The sequence below is a fragment of the Brienomyrus brachyistius genome, chromosome 12, assembly GCF_023856365.1.
Source record: "Brienomyrus brachyistius isolate T26 chromosome 12, BBRACH_0.4, whole genome shotgun sequence".
In the NCBI taxonomy this organism is placed as follows: domain Eukaryota; kingdom Metazoa; phylum Chordata; class Actinopteri; order Osteoglossiformes; family Mormyridae; genus Brienomyrus; species Brienomyrus brachyistius.
The window spans coordinates 25,344,703-25,368,434 of NC_064544.1; the positions used below are offsets into that span (position 1 = coordinate 25,344,703).

Consider the following 23,732-nt stretch of genomic DNA (forward strand, 5'->3'; position numbering starts at 1 on the left):
AGGCTAGTCCAACCCCTGAAAGACCCCATACCATTATCCCTCCCCCACCAAACTTTACATTTGGCACAATGCAGTCAGGCAGGTAATGTTCTCCTGGCCTCTGCCAAACAAAGACTCATCCATCTGACTGCCAGACAAAGCATTTTTTCCTCCACAGAGAAAAGGCATTGCCCTTGGTGATACGAGGCTTGTCTGCAGCTGCTCAGCCACAGAAGCCTGTTCTATTAAGCTGCCAGTGCACAATTTTTGTGCAGTGGTTAATGCCAGACTAAGTTCGGAACTCAGCAATAATAATAGTAGCGTAAACAGAGCACTGGTGATTTTTATGCACTATGCACTCGACAATTTTATGTGGTTGGCCTCTTTGTGGCTGATTTTGTTGTTCCTAAATGCTGCCATTTTGCAATCATACCACTTACAAATTATCATGGAGTATCTAGCAGGGAAAAAAAATTCACAAGCTGACTTATTTTAAAGGTGGCATCTTATGACAGTACTAGGGATGTCCCGATACAACGTTTTAACTTCCGATACAATACCGATATTGCAGCCTTCAGTACTAACCGATACCGATACAAATCCGATACAATAATTAGCACAAATCATGAATACTTTTACCCATTTCGTTGTGTGGAATGTATGAACAGCTAGATCAAACTGAGAACAAAAGTCAGCAACAGTAAGTATGGAAAAAAAACGACCAATTTATTAACTATTGGTTGCATAAATGTGAACCTTTTACATAAGAATATATAAAAAAGAATTAAAGAATAAATATTAAGACCCTGAAAAATCTTAAATAAACAAAAATATATTTTTTAAAGTGCAAAATACTAATTAAAGGTAACTTCAGTTATTTTTTACCATCAGCAAATGGTAGGAACAGCTGAGATAAGGAACATAAGAAAAAAAAAATTGTTAATTGACCAACTGCTAAAGGTTGAGTGTCCAAAGTTTCCATTTCAATTTGTTTCTTTAACTCAGTGGTCTTGCGAAAGTCCTCATGCAGAGTTTTGTGATGCTGCTTCAAATGCGCGATGAGGTTGGACGTATTAAACTTTCCCGGTTCTGTTCCACCACGGGAAACTTGTGCATGACAAGTGTTGCACTGAGCTACACTGTCTTTTTCGGACTTTGAAAATACTGCCACACGGCCGACATCGGTCTTTTTCTTTGCTAATTCGCTAGCAAGCAGTGTTGTGATCACGTGGGATTTGCACGCTGGCTCTGGACGCTGCTGGATAGAATAGCTGTAAACGAGTTTATAGCGGAACGGACTGCTTATATCGGAGATTTTTAACGCAGTCCGATATAATCCGATAGTTTTTTTTGGGCTGATATCGGACCTATTTCCGATATCAATATCGGATCTGGACATCCCTAGACAGTACCACAAATTAATTCACTAAGCTTTTCAGAACAAATCATTCTTTCACAAATGTTTATAAACCTGACTGCATAGCCAGCTGCTTGATTTCATATACTTATGGTAATGGGTCTGAATGAAACAACTGAATTCAATGATTAAGAGGTGTGTCCCAGTCCTTCTGTTCATACAATGTATGTTTTCAGGAGAAGTACATAGAATGAATCTAATTAGCACATTAGAGGAACCTAAATTCACAAGATGTTCAAGGAAACCAGTATGCTAATTGCAGCTTTGAGTTCACTGTGTCATAAAATCAGTGGTTTAAGAACATTTCGGTCAGCTCTGTTATACCGAACCCAGATTTGTTCATGGAAATGCATCCAACATGCTAACTTATTTGAGATGACATTATCCAAGTGTGTGTGTATGACTGGAGTAAAGCAAAACCTACCTGTGAAACACAAAAAAAAGCTATACTGAGCCAATAAATAATTATATAATCTTAAAATATTAATATACTATAATCAATATAATTATTATAATAATTACTATTATTATTATTATTATTATTATTATTAATAATAATAAATAATAATAATATCATCATCACAGTCAGACATCGGACATTCGCGAGGTCAGGTTCCAGAACTGGTCATGAATGAGGAGGATTCGCAGATGTTTGGTAGAGTCACTAAAAATGGTAATATGTACTTATTTCTATTTAGTTTACATCCTAAATATGACCCCAGTCATGCTCCCAAAACACTTTAATTTAAAAAGTTAGCTTAATACATTAAACATTTCTTTTTTTTTTTAAAGGTAATGTAAAAATAGGGTATAGTATCGCCTAGCCAATATTTGTCACACTAGCACAATCACAGTACAGTATACTAATGTTACCCCTACTAATTCATAGAACATGGCATTGACTGCCATTTTCCTTTGCATTCACAGTAAGGTAAAATGAGTAAACAAACGGGACTGTAAATGTATTGACAGAAGTTATACACATAACCAAGGTACAATTCGATAAAGTACGAAAAGGAAACAGGTACTGTACGTATAAGGTACAGGTATTCAATCAATTAAAAATTACATAGACGTACAGAAATAAGTTGTAAAACTACTATGTGTGTGCTAACCACAAAAGAAGAGAGAGAACAAAAATACATACACATTAAAAATACTGAATAAAAAAAACAGTAATATGGGTACTCACCAAAGATGAATATCGATTTAAGATAATGATGATTTATGAATTAGCTGTGCAAATCATGATTGCGCGAATGCACGAGGGCTGACTGTATTACGCCTAAAGGATAGGGCTGGACGATTTATCGATTTCAAATCGAATCGCGATTTGAAACAACGCAAATAGCAAATCGCAAAGGCTGCGATTTAGGATATACATTACACAGCACGTCGGACCCAGGGTTTAACCTGCTACAAATTCATGCCATGCTCCCTGTGTGACAGTCATTCTCACCAATCACAAGTGGCCCAAGAAGGTGTATAGGCCCACAAAGAACAAACACGTGAAACCCAAGGAAAATGTTACATTTGCGGTGCGGAAAAATACTGATTTCGCTACTGAGCCATAAGTGAATTGCCTTCCTATTTCATGGTCCAAGATTGTTTCAGAAAGGTCCTATTGATGGATAGAACCAGTGAGCTCCTTGTAAACTCCAGCAGCATCATGCTTCATAGTAACATACCTTTTGTTTTTGTTAATAGGCAATAGCATTAGGATACCGCTAACCCATCAAAACAACGAGACAGTCAGTAATTCCCACAACCGCGGAGTTAGTGACCCCCAAAAGTGTCGTAAAACCCATAATACAGTCGTGGTTTATGTCATACGTCTTTGTGCTTATTAATTTAAGTATTTCCAAAGATTAATCTTAATCCCACAACAGTGATAAAATAAAAGCCTTGCTTTAACATAAATACTAAAAGAATAGATCTCTTTGCCATTACAGTTGGGTATAGACACGTGGTCTTATTTAAAAAAGATACAAAAAGAGACGCAAATAATGTTTATCCATTTGATTTGTATTTGTCCAAGTAACAAAGCAAAGGAACGATAAGCTGCTTCAGTCGAAAACTGCATTTTACTTCTCATTTCAAATAAAATGCAGGGTTGGCAACTTCGGTCTGATGAGATGAGATTTTCTGTTATCTCTTCTGCATATACATTTACATGTATGTAAGTTTTATTACCTTGTAAATAGTCTTTTTTGATGCAGCTGTTTTTAAGTTCAGAATGGAATATAGATTTGCCTTAAGATTTCTTGCATGAGAGTCTGAAAGAGTTTGCAACCTTGAACATGTACATTTTTTTGTTTCACCTGTATTGATTTGTATAGAAAACAAAAGTTGTTAAAAAGCAGAAACATCGACCAACATGAAATCACCAATAAACAACTTCTATTTATTCAACATTTTATAAAATGCATACTACGTCTAAAAATTTCCAGCTTTACTTACAGAACAGCCAGACTGTTATGAACATTGCGGCTTTTTGAGTGTTGTTAGCTGCTGTTATTAACAATAATCACAGATTAGCACAAACAAAAGTGCTGCATAAACGTAGTTCTCGCTTGTTCATTGGCATAGGTAAAGGTGGTTCTAGTGTTATTAGGGGGTAATCAGCTTTACCTGCAAGATCGTTATTTTTCTTTTTGCTGCAATTGTTTTCATTTATTACTTTAACTTGACACACCACATCTTTAAATTCTCATCCTTGCATTAGAATATAGACCAGTTAATGTTGATGGTATCTCATGCTGCGTCGTGTTTTAAAATTACTACACACTGAATATTGAACTGAAGCTTGACAATAAAAAAAAAAATAAAAAAATAAAAATCGCAAAATCAAATCGTAAACGCAATGTCTGTCAGAAAAATCGCGATTAGATCATTTTCCCCCAGATCGTGCAGCCCTACTATAGGAGTGTTTATTGTTATAGATATGCGACCATCGCTAGTAGAGAACATGGAAACATGGAATTTAGTTCATCATGATTGTTACGTTATATTTGATGTATTTATTTTTAACAATGTGCAAGTAAATATCTATTAGATTTTATTCAGACACATTGATAGTTTACATCTGTTCCTAATGGTGCTTGTATTTGCAGAATATGATACAACAAATTCTTGTTCAATGCTGTGCCGAAATTGCACTGAACCGTGAACCCAAAACACATGATTTGTGTACTGTTACACACCTAGTAGATTATTAAATTACACACCTAGTACATTATTAGAAACAGAATGTTCATGCACAGCAGTAAATGTTGGATAAACTAAGTGAATAATCAGCCGATTCTGTGTTATGTCCAGAAGTTATAACGCATAAAAAATGCCATTATTATCGGAGCATTTCTACATCCCATTGATTGCCGCCAAACTACGCCATAGCTGGTTACCATAAAATTGACTGGGTTTCATCATCATTTTGACGTTCACACCACCTAAATCATGCTGCCCCACTCCTCACCACCTGACGATATGCCCTCCCATACATAATGAATGACTTTAGGTCACTTTAATGCTCACTAAGAGTATGAACATGCCATAAACTGACCGGAAATTTCTCTTCCTTAAAAGATTTTTTATTTTAAACAATGGATCTCATTACTTGACATTGCCATCTTGCCCTCTTCGAAGTTCACAATAGTGTAGACTAGGGAGGGGCGATATGACCACAAATTAAATCGCAGTGTTTTTCACTTTTTAGATGGTGACGGTATTATATCGTGGTTACTTTTTTGCAAGTTTTGGGAGGAGCAGCATGTCCCTTTATGTAAATTTTACAAATATTTTATTTCAAAGACACAAAATGTGTCATAGGTAATGTTTTCTCATATCTGTTTTAAAATTGTCGGAGCAACAAGCTGTTTCAGCCAAAAAGTAAAGTGCATTTTACAGTTCATATGAAATAAAATGCAAGGTTGCCAACTTTGGTCAGCTGGCAGGAGTGAAATTTTCAATTCGAGACAAGTCTACACACATGCAAACGCATTCACATGTAGGTAACCATTTTACCACCTTCTAAATGCTTTATTTTTATAAATATGCTGTAAACAATAAATCCATTTTGTGGCCGACAAATCACACCGGTAATGACTATGACACTGGTGTACCGCCTACCGCTAGTGTAGTCCGTCGACAAATCTTAAGACATATTTGGGTAATTAATTACATCGACGTAATGTCCCAGCATGACACAAGATCTAATAAAAGGCAGAAAAATTGGGAACTGACGCTACAAGGCTGAGATGAGTTTCAGGTACATATACAGCCCCTGCTGGAAAAAAAACCTCTACAAAATTTCACCATCTCCACTTTTGCAACACTTCGGCCACAACAGGAAAGTGGGAAGCATCTCTATACAGGAATACATGACCTTAATCTGACCCACGTGCATATTTTGTCGTCACTCACCACACCCTAAATCCTAAAACTATCCAAACTCTCTTTAAATTAAATACATTTAGAGCCTCCTTCCAACCCCCACCAACCCCAATGAACCAAAGGAATTCTGACAGTTTTTTTCATACTCATACCATAAGATTAGACACACACACAGAGTATATTTATATTGTTTCTTCCATTTTTCTGTTGTTATTCTATTAGGACATGAAAAAGGAAAACCTGAATTTGTTTTCCAAGCAACACCAAAAGTATATTACAACAGTTCAGCAGAATGTAGCAAATAAGAGCATTATGTGACCCAGGAACTGCAAGTTAGAGAACACAAAATAATAAATGAGCCTTGGATCAAAAACAGAAAGAAGATGCAGCACTTCTGCAGTCATTTGTCCATTGCAGACCTGATATAAACCAGAGGAAAGACTGAAAATGAGACCCACTACCACCCTCACGTAGGACAATGACACTAACTTCTTGCTTCTGGTGTATGCTGCTAAGAGAGCTACTCCTCTAAAGTGAAGGTTCAAAAGTGCATGTCCTTTGTAAAACTTCATTTCTCCAGCATTGGCATAACCAATACTTGCTCAACAGGCCAAAAATAGGCCATATTTTGCACAGAAACCTCAAGAAAACTGCAACTGACAACATTTCCCTTTTTGCACCATAGTGTGAAGACCAGCAGAGGAAAAGGAAGTTCTGTTGGGTATTATTTTTATCCATTTAGCTTTACATTATTGCTTTCAGCTTCCTTTCTCATCTCAGCTATACCTCTCAAAAACACTCGGTATCCCCAAGACCTCAACTTATTACAATGCATTAATGTTATAAATGCATAGAGATAGGGATGTAGACCACCATTTAAACTCAGCCAGACAATGGTGACATAAAAGGCCATGTGATCTCTGAACATTGCCTAACAAAATATGCAACAGAAAGCATGATGTTCAGTCTACTTGAGGTCACTACCCTCAGTTTCTCACTCATACACCCACACTTCAAATATATTTGATCACACAGGAGCTGGCAGGCTGTTCAACAGAACAGCAGAACGACATATACGATTTCCAACTAAAAAGATGGAAATTCTGCTTTACAGATCATAATGTCATAGTGACACTCCCTTTCAAGAACTCTATTTTAACAAAAATAGTTTAAATAAAATAGATGGCTCCGTGGCGGTGTACTATGGGTTTAAATCCAATCCACATCTGCATGCGTGTTAATTTTATATGTTCCACCAGGTCCAGTGATATGCTATACTTACAGAGAGGGAACACTAACTGTGATTAGGGAATAATAGGGATGGTCAAATAAAATAAAAGGAAACCACAATATAATAGAATGTGTCCCAGTTCCATGGTAGAGAGTGATGCAACAGTTTGTGGCAGTAGGTAACAGCATTTCATGTTATCAATGCAAAGGGTGTTAGCAGATTCATTCTTAAAATGTACTTCTTCTGGACTTACAACTTCAATTTTCTTATTCATTTTTTATTGATCTTATAAATCAATTATTAGCATACATTGGTCAGAGTAAACAATTAAAAATTAGCTGCTGCTATTCTGCAATGGCAACACAATGCTGACATAGAATCTCTATTACAAGAGGTCAGGCAGACCTCACTGTCCAACCATACAACTCCAGATTGCTGATACAGCATGTATTGGGGGGAAGGTGTCAGTCTCCATTAATTACTATTGTTTTATCTATTTATCTAATACACCAAGCTAGAAATAAAGCTGATATCAGATTACGTCTATTGAAAACATCGTCAAAAAAGTTTCTCCTTCAGCAACTTGTCCTTCAATATACTCCATGCAGAAACTGCTCATTCTCAAACTGGACTTTGAGTTCCCATCAAAGCTGGCAAGACCTCAGTTTGTTGCATGATTTGCATTTGGTAGCACAAATAATATGCAAAGCTACTTTGTACTAGGTATAAAAATAAGGAAGTGAGCAGATCTAAACCCCAAGTTCTGGACTCATGGAATTCTAAATGTACAATAAATAGGCCTAAGAAATGGAATGTGTTAGTGAGGATTTATCTAGTTGAGGGATAAACCAAGAGATGAAAGAGGGACCAAGAGCTGGTCCATCTCACTCATTTGTGCCTAAAGGAAGAGGAGAGAGGGGGGAAAGAAAAATTGGAAAACAGTTCAGGGAATTCTCAACTAGAAGTTACACGTTTAAAGCTTTGGAAAATGTGCTATAGGCCATGGCAGGGAAAAAAATGCTAGTCATACATTGGTACCATGTCACCAAGTTTGGTGGCCAGAGAAACGGATGTGCAAAGTGCATTGATTGGCTGCACCACAATACTGTGAAATGTTCCAAAAATAGCCACTGACTGACTCAGTCAGAACTGACAGCAACTCAGTCTCAGCTTTGAGCAACTCATGCCAATCTAACCAACTAGTCTGCCTCCAACCTTCCTTGAGTCTGAAGCCACACTTGCATAATAAATAATAATAAAATAATAATAATAATAATAAATATAGTGCACTTTACATTTTACAAAGAAAATCTCAAAGTGCATAGACAGTGAAAAAACATTAAATTAAAAACAGCATTAAAAAGGAGGAATAAAACATTAAGTATATTAAATGACAAAAAAGAACCCAGAAGAAATGGTCCGATTTGGATGGAATTTGGTACACATGCAGACCAGCAATGGGTTTGTAAATGATTTGATTTACAAGGAATTGGCACATCTAGTCACCAGACACAGAGGATGCCTCTCAGACACATTAGACAGCATTAGCATTACACTTGATGGGGTTTGATAGGGGTCGCATTGTGGGTTTGCCTGAAGCCGGGTGGTCACATCGTGCAACTGCCCGGCATGTGGAGTGTGCAGATGTCACAGTCACCCCATGTTGAATCCAATGGGCACGATGGCACCCAGACACATCATGACGGTTCAGGTCACCCAAGACAGACAAAAAGGGAGGATCGATATAGTGTGTGCCAGGCATTACAGAACCCCATGACATTCTAGCCTGCCACCCGGACACGGGTATTGGACTCTCTACAACACCGTTGTCATCCTATACCGTGTCTCGACGACTGACATCAGCCGGACTACGGGTTTACCATCCCGTGCGTAGGCTACCATTAATACCAGCGCAGAGACAACTGTGTTTGAAGTGGTGACATAACCGGGAGGAATGGACTGATGACGAGTGGCATCGTACAATGTTCGGCAATGAATCTTGGTTCTGCATTACCACAGACAACCGTCGTGTGAGCGTATACTGGCACCAAGGGGAGTGGACCGATCCTGCCAATGTTGTGGAGAGACATCATGGTGTGGGGAGCTATAGGGAATGACTTCAGGTCATCTCTGGTAGTGATTCTGGGGGCCCTGACAGCACAGCACTACATCAGTCACATCCTGCATCCACCTGTTTTACCCCTACTGAGAGAGCAACCAGGTACAGTCTTTCAACAAGGCAACACCTGTCCACATACGACATGTGTCTATGGACTGCCGGCATCATGTTGAGGTCCTCCTGTGGCCAGCCAGGTCCCCCGATCTTTCCTCAATAGAACATGTCTGGGATCAGCTCGGACTTAATTCGAGCTCAGTGCCAATCTGCAGGATCTCAAGGGTGTAAACCAACTTGCCACTGGAGAGGATACAACAGCTGCATGACTCCCTTCTGCACCATATCGCCGCATGTATCCAGGCCCAGGGGGGTGCCACTCCATACTGATACGGAACCAGTAGTGTGCCCATACTGCCAACTCTGTTGTCCATTTGATCTGATGTTATAATCATTGCAATACAGTCACATGACCTTTCACCACGTGCAGATTAATTTAATTACCACGACTTCATTTTGGTGCATAGCAATTTTTGTCACCGAGTACAGAAGAGATGATAGAAGGGAACCACCATCTCCCTTTGAATGGCCATCAACATGGCAAGAGAAATGAGGGGGAGAAGAACTGAGACTAAATAGCAATCAAGAAGAGAGAGAGAGCGGACAGAAGATACTCATAATGAGGGTTATCTAAGGTCAGTGGGAAAGGGGACAGGGTTTGCCTGGTTCTGTAGTTAATGCTAATAGTCCCAAACCTTCCCAAGCTCTGCAGATGCAGAAGGATTCTACTACTCCAGATAAGCAGAAATCTGGAAGACACTGTTGGACAGCAGCCCAGAATATCTCTACGGTACGTACATGCACGCAGAGCCCAGAAACAGTCTATTGTAAATGCACAGAGAAACATATTGCAAAAAAAGGTTTATCATTTAAATAACCAAACAAATGCATACATACAGAAATATTTGTACAAACATAAGCCTACGCAATTCATTACTCTCAATGATTAGACAAAAGAAAAAGCACACAGCACAAAGAAGGAGGGGTAGAATAATCGCACATAGAAGAATAGGTCTGGGCAACATGGAAAAATATTTTATCACTTTTTTTTATCCGTAGGACTGCCACTATAAATTATTCTTATAACTGAGCAATTACGGATTAATTTGACAATTAAGTTTATATTAAAAAAATATATACATAGACCTATATAAAATATTTTTCTCCCTTTCACCTTTGTCTTCCCTTTTCCTTGTTTTTGTGTTATTCTGTCTTAAATATGTCATGATGTATCACAACACACCATGTAAGGCACCTTGGGGGGACTCTTGTGAAAGGCACTACATAAAAATAAACTGAATTTAATTTCATTGAATATTTATACATTGCATATTGCAAGTGGTAAGAAGCAGGAACCAGTCATGAATGGGGTGCCAGCCCAACTGCATACTCACTCACACAAACACAGTCAATACAGGCACTCCAATTAACACGTTGAATGTTTTAAGGACTGTACGGACTATAATGCACACATGGGGAGAACATGCAAACTCCACACATAAAAAGTGGCAATGTATGGTGACAGTGCTGCTCACTGCCTAATTGTGCCGCCCTCAATATGTCTGCATAACGTGTTATGCACATGCAACTGTCAAACAGTAGGCAAATATGTGTAAACTCTGCAAATATAGTTATGGCTTAAATTTTCAACATTGTGTAGCATATGCTTTTAAAAAAAAGCATGGGTTATCCAAGTCAATCATAATCATTTGCTCAGTCATAGGTTAAAAAAAAAAAAAAAAAAAAAAAAAAAAAAACAGTAACTGGTCAACAAAAGACATTCATCTTCCCCCATATGGAAATGTTTTGGATTCCAGAGAGGACAATAAGTAAAAGCAACTGATTTTTTTGGTATTTCTGTGTCTGCTGGCATAACCCATGGCAACACCACCAATCATTTGATGGAAGCTATTCCTATACTACAGTTTATATTGCTAAATGTCCCATCTGGCTACAATTATGGGTAGAATTCTTTCATAAATATGGAAATATTTCAAATAGTGCAATTTGAAATTTCTCTACTACAGTACAGCCCTACCCAAACACAATATTGACATAAAACACATTCCATGGTTATTATATACCATATTAGGTAAAATAATGTGGCTATGCAATAGGGCTAGCCTTTGTTTTAGTGGCAATTACCTTGATATACAGCACTTGATGAAAGTAAATTTAGCAAAATGATGACAGACAGGTTAAGATACTCCAGGAGGCTAAACGGCAAATGGTTATCTATATAACAAGTCTCTCAATTTCTGCATTTCCTTTTACTTTTAATGTGAAGTATTCCCACACAACTGAGGTTTTCTATCTATTTCTCTGGACCTCATTCACTATGCTCCATCTTTCTTTGCCATATTGACAAGTAATTGAGAAGGCAATTTTTTTAAACCGGTGCTTAAATTTTTTTTTAAAAGGGAGTAAAACATTTTAAATCATCATGAGAACTCATGCAAATGTGACGATAATGACAATTATCAAGGGTTATGCTAAAAGATAGAACTTACAAACGATGTAGTGTTAAGGTGGCTTCTGGAAACTCACCCCATTTGCTTTGCTACATTTTTGCTTAAAATTCAATTAGAATTCTTCTTATACAGATTCAAAATAAAAAAAAATGACAGTGAATGGCTGCAAAGTGAAATGCAATTTTGATCATATGCAAAAATTAGTTGTACAGTGTAACTAGTAAACGTCAACATTATGGGCTTGTTGCTGGGGTTTTGTCTGACTGCTTTGGTGCTCATTCCAGAGATCCAGTTAGAAATTGCTAGTATAACCATCACCTATCGGGTATTGAAGAAAAAAAGGCTGTATCCCATTTTGAATCAATAGGGAATGCGATTTGTTCTGTATTTCTTTAGACTATAAGTGAAAACTTAAATGCTGCTGTCTGTGACTGCAGGTGCTTGTATTCCATACGCTACAAACGGTGTTCAGAGTATTAGTCGGCACAAGTTTTGAGCAGAGTTTACACTACACTGCACCAGTTTGCTGCATGCTGGACTTTAAATTGCCAAAGTACCACGATACCACTAACATCTATTTTAAAAAGATGTGGTTGTGGCAATCACTTTCTTTACTGATACCAACACCGAAATTTTCTCTGGAGGAGTGCATGTGTCTTCAATGATATGAGCCGCTAACTCAATCAATCTTGCTGTGCATTTGTTTGCCATAGGCTGCCATTCAGAAAACTACCATATGACTGGCTGGAATAACCTTCATTTCTATGATGGAATCCTTAATGGCCCTTAGTTTATTAAAGTTCATATTCTTATTGTCATATAAAATTTAAGTGATGTTGATATTCATATCACCCAGTCCAATTAAAGCCTCAATGTTATCTAAAGCTGAGGCGCAAGGCAGAATATGAGCTTACCTCCACCGCCATCTTAACAAAGACTTCGTTTCCATCGGTATTCCATCACTTTTAATGTTTTAGACAGTATTAACACTGGCCCATAACTTTGCAAAATAGAGGATGTTACCTTTGAGGATATCTGTTATTGCCAGAAATAACCAACAAATAAGTAATGACCCCTGCAAAATGCTGAGCCCTTTGTTTAATTTGGTATGCTAACCATACCAACATTGGTCCAACTGAAATGTCACATGGCTCAAATCAAGAGAGCCATCACTACAGGAAAAATACTTATATCAAAAGTTAATACCAATATTGCATGTTGTACATGTGCAAATCTTACTTTGCCAGTCATCTAGATTAAGAAACCTTTTTCTTACTTTCAGTTCTGTACGGACATTATAGCGCAGGGAGTTTAAGTTTCACTAAAACATTTTACTCTCATAGGGGGCAAAAAATAATAATTAAAAAAAAAACGTAGCTAGCTTTGCAATTTTAAGTATTATTCCTTTTACAGATTATCCAATACGTTTAAAAATCAGTTTAAAAGTTTACCTCTGCTTCTTTTGCATGAGCACTGCCTGTGTTCTCCGAGGCAATTGTATTCATTTTCATCCTTGATGCTTAAGTCAGTCCTAGACGGATTTGTGAGAATTTTAACAAACTACTTTTTGCTTTATAAATACGCCAATATTTGTTCCAACAAAATCACATCGCCGGGACAGCACGCTACATGCTATATGCCTGCTGTCCTAGTAAATTAAACGAATTAAAACAAAACACTTTTTAAATTTCTTGTCATGCAGTTCTGATCTTTTTATCTCTTCTTCCAAACAGATCACAATTAATTTTTTTTTTTTACTTTGTTTATCATTGTTTTCTGTATTTGTAACTGTTTTCAAGGTGGTGTTTGTATTGTTTCAGAGGCAGTTTATTTGCATAAGAAATCAAGAAAGAATTTCAGTTCCCACCCCAAAGTACGAAAGAACCCCAGCTGGTTTGTCACTTTTGGTACTGGTACTCAACCAGAAGTCAATGTAAAAGTGAAAGTACCAAAAATACTATACCATACTTGATGCGGTGGAAAAGCACCCTTATGGGTGCAATGGATCGCAAAACTCACGGTTCAGATCATATCACGGTGTTTGAGTTATGGATCGGATCATTTTTCAGATCAACAAAAAACAGGGCAGACAACCTTGCATTCCATTTATTATACAAGAACTTGAAGAAAACAAAGCAAGCAACTTTCAAAATGCCCTGTTCAAGCAAACATGCAACTGGTTTTTCTGTATCTTTTCACAGCAACTCTACATAATATGGACGTCCATAGTGGACATCAATCATTATTTTTTTCCGGCTTGTTAGGTCGAGTTCACTACTTATTTTTCTTGTGATGTCAACATAGCCAAAAGGGTACTCAAGATGATAAAATAAGAGTTCTCAGGAAAACAGATCTGTAGTAACTGGACACTTTGACAAAAGTAGCCCTTTGACAAAAGAAATGGAGGTGGATTCCACTGAAAATTCCATAGCTGATGCTATTGAATCTGGGATTTTTTTTGTATTCCCACAAAAAATTTAAAATTCCACCATGTGTTATACTTAAGGAAGGAACTCTCCCCCACTGAGAAATGAATTTCAAGCCTTGAATGCATGTCCTCTATGGATTGTCAAAGCATCAATTAGTTTAGAAAATAATAGTAGCAGTAAAACTACTTCCCACTATTATGTTTTAACTTTTAAAGTTAAAAGTTAACTTTTCAATCATTCCACGGTTCACAGGCGTGTCAAACTGTAGGGGTATCTCTACAGATCACATATTAACTAGGGTTTGTTATATCACTGGTATGTTTGTCAAATTCGTGGTAAATTCATAGTGGTAAAAATAGATACACATTTATTATGGGTGCTTGACATTCATTCTGCTACATGACATGCTCAAGCTCAAGAAAAACGGTTCACAAGAAACAACAACAGGGCAACAAATTTTTCTAGCTTGTCTGCTAATGCTAGCTGACTAGTCTAAGGGCGCTTTTCCACCGCACAAAGTACGGTACTTTCGCTTTTCCACCGAGTTCTGGCCGAGTACCAGTACCGAAAGTTTCAGAACTGAAAAGTGCCAAACCAGCTACTTCGTTGGTACTTTGGGGTGGGACTTGCAATCATATTTGCTGTCAATTGGTTATGCAAATAGCCTGCTGCTGAAACATAAAATACTACCGGCATCTTTTGAAACACACAGCAAACAGCGAGAAACTAAATAAAAAGTAGTAGAAACAAAAATATAAAAAAAGTAAAATGGAAGGATGGACAAATGAAGAAACACAGGCTTCAATTGCAATATGATCGGATAAATAGATCCAGCAAGAAAAAGTATTTGCCATAATAGCAGGCTGCTTGGAAGAAATGGGGCACACGCGAAACAATATCACTTGAAAATCAAAAAGCTTAAGCAGGACTAAAGGAAAGTGAAGGATCATAACAGGAGTGACGCCGACAGGAAAACCAACACTGGGCAATATTTTTTTACAAGTTTTTACGGCAATGAAAAAATCGATACAAAAGTACCACCATACTTTTGGTACTTTATAGAAGTACCGAAAATAGCGAAAGTATGGTACCTCGTGCGGTGAATATGCACCGTAAGGTTGACATATCAAGCCGGCAACCTTGCTGTATCCTTAATACCAGAAAAGGTAACAAGTTAAGATTCTTTGATAATGTTATACTATTGCATGTTAAAAACAAGGTTTGTTGGGTTATATATGTACCATTTTTACCACTTTTAAACAGTGTTTTTTTTTGGACCTTATACCTAAGGATAAGGAAGTGTAAATTCACATTATAACAGTATTACATTGAAACTATTTGCATGCTGCAACTTACTTTTTTAGTAGTTCATAAGCTCAAATGTAGGGGGAGTTTACATCCACCGAAGGCTAGGATATAATTTATGCTTAAGATGGACATTACAAGTTACACTGGGGGTGAGAATATTTACATCTATACTGACAATTTCTTGAGACTAAAACAAGCAGTTTGTTAATATCTTAGACAGGTATGTACAGGATGTCAATGCTTATTGTAAACAGTGCACCAACAGCACCAAACACTGACATCTGAAGCACCCGACTCAAATACATACGCTTTCTGATAGAAACCCCTATCTCATAAGAACTTTTCAAAACAGTCCTCCAAAAAAAGGTAACCAGTTGTATCTGTTGACTCACAAACACAAGGGTGCTGCACAAATCATGATTCTCTAAGTTTTTTCCTTAAATTTAAACATTTATTGCACTCAAACTGTTTTGCACAACAAAATATTACTGTGCCAAATATATGATTGACCCAAAAGTGGCATATCAACTTCTGAGAATATAAAAGGAAATGCTCAATTGGCCATTCAATTTGGGTAACCAAAACAGTCATACCAAAAAGTTCCAGTACCAAAAGTGCCAGTGGGGCTCTTTTTGGTACTTTGTTGTGGGTCCTGAAACGCTGTCTTTGTCGATCAGTTATACAAATAGCCTGCCTCAAACACATCTTGCAAACTCAGAGAACAATGAAATGAGGTAATTAACAATAATAATAATAACAAAAATAATAAATAAATTATAAAAGATGCATGGACAAATGAAGTGACCCAAGCCTTAACTGCAATCCAGTTGGAAAAACCAAAGATCAGGGTAGGATGAAAAGAAAAAAGTATTTTGTATAATATTGTAGGACAGTACGGTATTGGAAATTTTCTGAAGTATTGCAATGTGATTTTGTTTTAATAGATATTGAGGTATTTATAAAACAAAAAAAGGAGTTCAACAAATTTCTCATGAAGCCTACGTGTGATTAAACAGCAAGGATGGAAATGATTATGATTGCTGTGTGTGTTCTCCAACACAATCATGCAGAAGCAGTGGAGGCAAACTGATTTTTAAACACATACTAGCTAATCTTGAAAACAATTACAATTGTAAAACGATCATTCTTTGAAGGAGTAAATTTTTTTTAGCGAAACAAACTGTTATAATTTCAGTATACAGAATTGCAAGTAAGAAAAAGCCTGATCTTAATCTAGCTGACTGGCGAAGTAGGAATTGCACGTGTGTAACATGCGATGTTGGTATTAATATCGCACACTGGCCAGCCCTATAATATATAGCTTTTTTTCTAATTCAGTACAAGACACCCCGCCTCGCATTGTGATGTGGTTTAGTGCCCGTGCCAATTTTTACACCAGTGGAAAACCCAACACCTTGAAGTACTATACTTTTGGTACTTTCTTGGTTTGATCCAGCTCTGATAATAAAATGCAGAACCATTGTAATTTAGAAATTGCATAGAGGTGTGAATCTGGATGTTTTTCAAATTGTGCAGCCCTACCAACTACAGAAAAAAACCCAGCTGAAGAACAGATGGTACCACGTTCAGAGCAAAATAATTCCCACAGTTCTAAGCACAAATATCTACTTCCGGCATTCACCACATACTAGCAATCCCTATGATAACAAAGTCACTAGGGTTAGGTATTGCCACCGATTTCCCCAAATCGATTCCATTCCATCTTACAAGGCGCTGAGTCAGATTCTAATTCAAAATAAATTCGATTAGGGATATTTCAACTACAATACCAATTTTGCTTGGAAAAAAGAAAAAAAAAAAAAAAAAAAGATTCAGAGAACTAATGCAGTAAATTGTACAAGAAACCCACTGACCTGCAGCATTATTACAAATATTAATAAGTGAATTAAGAATTCGCCTCAAAACAGCTGCAACTTTAACATGACCAGTGAGTTTCAAATTGAATGTTTTTGCATATTACGTGTCTAAATGATTTCTTGTTAAATAGCTTACAAAATTTGTGGAATTTCCGCTAAACTAAGGGGGGCAAAAACTTCACACATCCACAAGACGCCATACCCTATAAAAGGTACATATATATATATATTTTTTTAATCATTCTTGAGATTTTACGAAACAATACTGGATCATGCAAATGATGATTTCAAATCAGAAAATCTTTTAGAAATATTAAATCCAGCCATTCATCCATCGCCTTGCAAACAGTCACCATAGACAACTCACACTGCTAGATGACCCAGCACAGCACATTTGACTGATGACAGTCAATGGATAAGCAATGATCTTCTCCAAGGATTGTGAGGGGCATCTGTACTCCCCTCTCAACAATTCAGCCAAACAAAACACCGGAGTCATGGACTTAGAAAAAATTGACTATCAAAAAGAAAACCTAAGCAGACCTATGTTTTTAGACAAGGTCAAACTCCCACACAGCTTTCCTGTAATTAGTATATGCATCTTTTTTGGAAACCATGCCAAGGAATTTTATACCTTTTCTGGTGGGGGACACTCACTCGGGAGGATGAAAATCCAAGAACATAAACAGGTGGCGAAAAAGACACAAAGTAGTTCAGACAGACAGATATTCACAAGTTCCACCAATGACCCCCCCCCTTCCCAAAACTGTTACAAAGATTGCAAAACAGCAACTGGCTGGAAACTTGCTGAATGAAACTAAAGAAACAGACAGGAGATCACTTCATGTTTTCTGAATGAGACATCCTGAACATTGAAAATCCAGTAAATAACAGTTCCCTGGCAACGCTGCAATCACTACTAATAGGAGAAGACTTCCTTACTGAATGAGGAAATGCCTTAAGAAATGACTGGTGGCTACAATATTTTAAATAAAAAAAACAAACAATTGTTAAAATTGGGCATTAGCAAGTTTTTCACAAAAAGCAGTGAAATAAATTTTTTTTTAAAAGAATTCCATAGATTTTCTATAACCAAACTGAATAATCATGAGAACACAAGAAATTTACAAACAAGAGGAGGCCATTCGGCCCATCAACCTCGTTTGGGGAGAACTTAGCTAATAGCTCAGAGTCGTTAAAATCTTATCTAGCTCTGATTTAAAGGAACCCAGGGTTTTAGCTTGCACTATACTAGCAGGAAATATTCCATACTCCAACTACATGCTGTTTAAAGAAGTGCTCCCTCAAATTCGTTTTTAAAATGTTCTCCTGCTAATTTCTACTTTTGGCCATGAGTTCTAGTATTTAAACTAATATTGAAATAGCCATTTGGCTGAACAGCATCCAGACCTGTTAGAATCTTATATACCTGGATCATGTCCCCCCTTAATCTCCTTTGCTCGAGGGTGAACAGATTCAGCTCAGCTAACCTCTCCTCATAAGACATTCCTCTAAGACAAGGAATCATTCTCGTAGCCCTACGTTGCACCTTTTCCAAGGCAACAATGTCCTTCTTAAGGTATGGTGACCAAACCTGCACACAATATTCTAGGTGGGGTCTTACCAAGGAATTATAGTATCGTAGCATCACTTCCCTTGCCTTAAACTCCACATACCTAGAGATGTAACCAAACATCCTATTGGCCTTTTTAATTGCTTCCCCAGACTGGCGAGAGTGGGACATGGAAGCATCAACATACACACCAAGGTCTTTCTCATAATCAGTTACCTTTATTTCAGTGGAACCCATAAAATATATGTCAAATTTCATCTGCCAGGTATCAGCCCAGTCGTTAATTAAATCAAGATCCCACTGTAGCCTCTGTGCTGCTAATTTAGTATATGTTACACCACCCACCTTGGTGTCTTCTGCAAATTTAACCAGTTCACTGTATGTACTGGTGTCAATATCACCACAATAGTGGTCCTAAAATTAAACCCTGCGATACCCCACTATGAACACAGGCCCACTGTGACATTGTGCCTCTAATAACTACTTGCTGCTTCCTGTCTGTTAACCAGTTTTCGATCCAAGCTGCTACAGTTCGTAAAATCCCTGCAGCTTTGAGTTTAAGCTAGAACCATTTGTGGGGGAAAACATCAAAGGCCTTCAGAAAATCTAAGTGTTTTACGTAATCACTTCCTTAATTTTTAGCCAACACAATGACTTATTTACTAAAATGTAATGTATGAAACAAGGCGTACAATTTACAATACAGAATAAACAATTTCTAAATACCACTGAATTTCATTCAAAATTCTGTCTCACAATTGCATGTGGCTGCAAAATAACATGGCAACAATGACCAAGGTCAGTCTGCCAAACTGAAAATCACTCAAAACTCATAAGCAGTTGAGAGAAAGTCCCCTTCAAACATTCACAAAACAACAAACCTGGGCCAAAATGCTAAAAAGCAACATTTGTGTGACTGATCTAACTTTTCATCTGGGGGACACATAATTTTACTTTTGTAACACAGCCACAATGCACAATTGCATTGAAAATTAAAGATAAAAAAAGGATTGTACCAGGATTAGGACTAGGAAACTCGTGTTTACCTGAATTTCACCGTATTATATTACAGCACTGTTTTCAGAGCAAAATCTGAACTACAGTTTGACAGACGATTAGGTGTCAAATTTAAATTCAGTTTCTTTTTATATAGCATCTTTCATAAGTGTCGTTCCAAGGTGCTTTATGTAAGGGATGGGCCGATCCAAATTTTTTCAGTTACAATCCAATTTTGATAAACGAAATATAAATAAAAAAATACAGTAAATATATGAAACAATGTAGGCCAAAAAATCTTTAATTAGGCTACTAGAAACATACATAACATACTGTTCCACCTAGGTTGTACATCTGGTGTTTGAGGCATTTGCAGTTCAATCTTATAAGTACACAAGTGGCGAATGCTTAAAATGCCAACCGATTTTTCTCCCACTGGCAAAAGTGTTACTTGCGCTTCATTGCAATAGCAGCCCCTCATGTACCATAAGCTGTAGCCTGTGCATAAAGCAGGTCAAACTAGCAATTCTCAAAACATCCATTACTTTTTTCATATTACTCGCATTGTCTCACACAATCACATTTGCTTTTAGTGGAATTTTCCACTAAATGTTACTCCTACCTCTCAAAACTTAGATTGCAAATAGCTGTGCTATTAGTTGTAAAAAGGGTAAAATGATTCCAGATCATCACCCTCTTTTCTGATGTTCTTACACTACTCATACTGCAAAGGGTATGCACATGACATCACAGCAAGCAGAAGTCACTGTGCTCACACCCACTAAGTGGCAGCATTAGCGTACAACTTGAATGCGATGGGGGAAAAAAAAAAATTTTATGGGAAAAGAGCTGTCACGTGATTGTGCAAATCAATACAAGAAAAAATATGAGCTCTCCTTTTATAAACTGCCAAAAACTAAAAAAAGTATCAGATGTGGATCAATCACATATGGCGATACCTGATCCATCTAACAGGTATGGATTGGTGCATCTCTACTTTAAATGGGTGTGTTGAGATATATTACATCATCATTAATTGGTAAATGACTTAAATGAAGTCAATGCATGATATTGCAGTTCAGATTACTGACACACTTGCAAATACGTTTCAAAGACCTGATTCTAAAACTGCTTGGTAAGACAGCACATGCAACTAGTTTATCTCAGTTTTTCCAAGCTCTGAAAGGTCCTTTGCAAATATTAACATAAGCAACTTCAAAATTGAAAACTGACTGAATTACTGTATTGCAAACCACACAATGGAAGTAATCTGTCAAAAGTAATTAGCCTGGGGGTGGCACGTGGTTGCAGTGGTGCATTGTTTGGGACCAGGATTCGAGTCCTGCCAGGGGTGCTTGTGTTTGGAGTTTTCATGTTCTCCCCGTGTCATTGTGGGGTTTCCTCAGTACTCCAGTTTCCCCCCCCCCACAGTCCAAAAGCATGCTGAGGTTAACTGGGGCTGCCAAATTGGCCGAAGGTGTGCATGTGCAAATGGTGTGTGTGTGTGTGTGTGTGTGTGTGTGCGCCCTGCAATAGGTTGGTCCCTCATCCTGGGTTGGTCCCCATCTTGTGCCAACAGCCTCCAGGATGAGTGCTGGCATCACACAAATTTAACTGAATGAACTAAACATATTAATAAACAAGTCATCAGCATTGCAGCACAAGATACAAACAGGGCGAAAACAAATGAAACGGAAACGACTGTAGAAAAACACGTCTTCACATTTTCATTTCCTATACAAGATAAGTTTCTCCTTTCACAGTTTAAGACATCTGTCAATAGTCAGTCACATTTACCTGAAAAAATCCCACATATGAAAAGCTGAAAATGCTAAATTACTAAAAAGTTGCTTTTCTAGTACATATAGCAGTTCCATGTCAAATCAGACAAACTGCAGCACAGACAAGACTATGTATATAACTAAAAAAAATGCTGTGAAAAGCTGCCTCTCGCATCCCTTCTTTAATAAGTGACAGGGGGATTCTGGATTCTCTTTTACATCCCCAGATGTCAAGACTACACATGGCTGTAAAAATACAACATATTAACAAGGAATCCAAGAGGAGCTCCTCCACCCCCTCAAACACAATCAGTATCATTTAAGTTTTACTCCAAGTGACTTACAATAATTCACAACATAATCCATTTAAAGTTCCACTGAAGTATCCAGGTTCACTACTTTCTAGTAATACTACGACATAACTCCACAATAAAAACAAAGGCTTCCTTTACGTTGAGTCCTACACGCACTCCAGGATCCTTACAAGCCTGACATATAAATAAGAAAAGTAACATATCCTTAGGCTAAGGCTGTATGCAATGTTGAATCAAGTGAGTCATGGATTCATCACTGCAGGTAAGGCACTGACTGTTCCTGCAGACTAACTTCAGTCCTGTTTGATGTGCACTGAAAACAACCCTAAGACGACTAAAACTAAAAAGACTTTCTCATCACTACATTCAAGCCGATAAACAGTTGGATGGGTGGAGTTGAATTACTCAGTCCTGTAAGTTTTTTCTCTCATGCCAACTCACAGTCAAAGACTAGGAGCATCCAGTATAGGTCCCCAGTTCCTTGACAGCTGTATGCTAGTGAATTATCATAGGTGTGAAACAAATCTAATGAATATGCAGATGCAAAGGTCCAGCTGTAGAATATTTATGCGATGTTGTTAAATGGAGCTAAACATGTGGAATCATTTTCTACTTTTATCTACCTTTATTTGACAATAAAGGCATATAGCCACACAGTAATATAAAACTCTAACATCAAGTTAAAAGGAAAGTTATTTTATTGCAAAGATATGGGAGTTGATCTTCACCTGGTCTCATTCTAGAATATCTATTTGTTTTGCTTTAATCAAACATCTTTCCTTGATCAAACTTTTAGAATTATGGGTATATTTTACAACAGCTACGGCCTATCATCTCAGTTTTGGTGTTTTGTGGCTGGGGTATGGACTGCAAAAAAGTTCTGCAAAAGAGGAAACAAAAAAATAACTGTGTACATTTACAAGACGGGACTCACTATATTAAGAAAAACATCACTGTAGGGCATTTTGTTGGAAATAGATGGGTGAGTCTACCACTGATGTCACAAGATGCCCAAAGTCATGACAATGCGTAATGACAGATAAAATCTCCAATAACCTCATCCAACCTAAGCAAAACACAGAACTAACAACCTATCTAAAATGAGTGTAACCCGGGGAACTACTACACTGATTTGAATGAAATGCAGCTAATGCAGGATGGTACACCAAGGATCTTTAGGTGCAATGGACCAACAGAACTGGAGACTTAACTAGCCACACTAGCTACACCCATCTGGCTGAAGTGATAGAAACTAGTGTGATGAAAGCACTACCAGTTACAAAGTGACAAAGATTGACCCGCTGGACCAGTCAGACTATGGTATGGAAGCACTATCCGAGTTGAAAGACAACTTATTCTCGCCATCTCTACCCCATCAGTATATTTATGTTTACACACTCTGCTCATGTCCCACTTGGCTAGCTATTTAGACTATGAGAACTACAAAAACAATAAGATTATATAAACTTTAGATTCAGTACATTTTTTTTTTACTTTGTTCCTCCAGTTGTTTCAGTCATTATTTTCAGCATAACTAACCTTATCTACTATTTAAAAAAAATCGTGCAAACAATCAAACAAAATATCACACAAAACGTTTTTGTAAAACCCAAGCACGTTTTCACCAAAAGGAAAAAGATCAATGGACCAGATGGATCACAAAGCATTAACGCTGAGTTAACATTTTTAACACTATACCCTAAAGAATAAGGAAATAGCACACACAAATTTAAGTCGATGTAACCGGAAGCGAGATTACTATAAATTTAACCCAATTATAAAACGAAGTTA

At 37.4% G+C, this 23,732-nt stretch overlaps 1 protein-coding gene across 3 annotated transcripts in view; it reads right to left on the reverse strand.

Moving 5' to 3' along the window:
- rbpjb (recombination signal binding protein for immunoglobulin kappa J region b) overlaps positions 1-23,732 on the reverse strand; it is a 53,863-nt gene that overhangs the window by 28,970 nt on the left and 1,161 nt on the right. The gene's annotated exons all lie outside the window — the stretch shown is intronic.